We start from the raw sequence: 788 nt of genomic DNA on the forward strand, positions 1-788 counted from the left end.
TCTCAACCTGGGATTATTTTCCTTGGGGGTGCCCAACCACCTTTCCAGAGGTGTCTGGTTTGGGGTGTCCTTGCAGGCATCTCTCGGGGTGCTGAGCCCCCCACGGGTTCCAGCAACAGGAGCTGTCCTGGGCACTGGGGAGGGGGCACAGCCCCCCAGGCAGTGAGGATGGAGGTTGTGCCATCCGAGGGGGGCAAAACTGGGGAGCCTTGAGTGGAGTGGGGGCACACAGATCCTCCCTCGGGCTGCTGGAGTGGGGATGGAGCTGCGGGGGATGGAGACACACTGTGGGGTCACAGCCCCCTGGAACTGGGGGGTGCAGCCCTCCTGGGCTGTTCCTTGGGGAGTCCTGTTTGCCCTGTGATCCCAAAGGAATGGGGGTTTGGAGGTGCTGGGCTCCCTTCCTACTTTGGATAAAGCAGCAGGTGCTCCAGGCACTGAATCCCTGAATCCCCCGAGCCCATTCTCTCCCCATGGAGGGGTCACAACACAGCTTGGGGTGCACCCCAGGGCAGCAGGCAGTGGGTCAAGGTCTCCCCAGAGCCTCGGGGTGGGGACCTGGGGTGTGTGGCCAGATGCTGGACACCCTCCCTGCTCTCCTCCAGGCCCCTCTGTGCTCTTTGGGGGTGATCCCAGTGGGATGGGGTGCACTGGGTCCCCCCGGGGCTGTGAGCACCCTGGGGCTGGGAGAGGCCCCCCGAGCAGAGACCTGCAGCCCCCAGTCCTTCCTGGGGCTCCAGCTCCTGCCAGAGGCATCAAATATTAACAGAAACAGTGAAGGAGCTGAA

This window comes from Acanthisitta chloris, unplaced genomic scaffold (assembly GCF_000695815.1).
Source record: "Acanthisitta chloris isolate BGI_N310 unplaced genomic scaffold, ASM69581v1 scaffold3235, whole genome shotgun sequence".
Classification (NCBI taxonomy): domain Eukaryota; kingdom Metazoa; phylum Chordata; class Aves; order Passeriformes; family Acanthisittidae; genus Acanthisitta; species Acanthisitta chloris.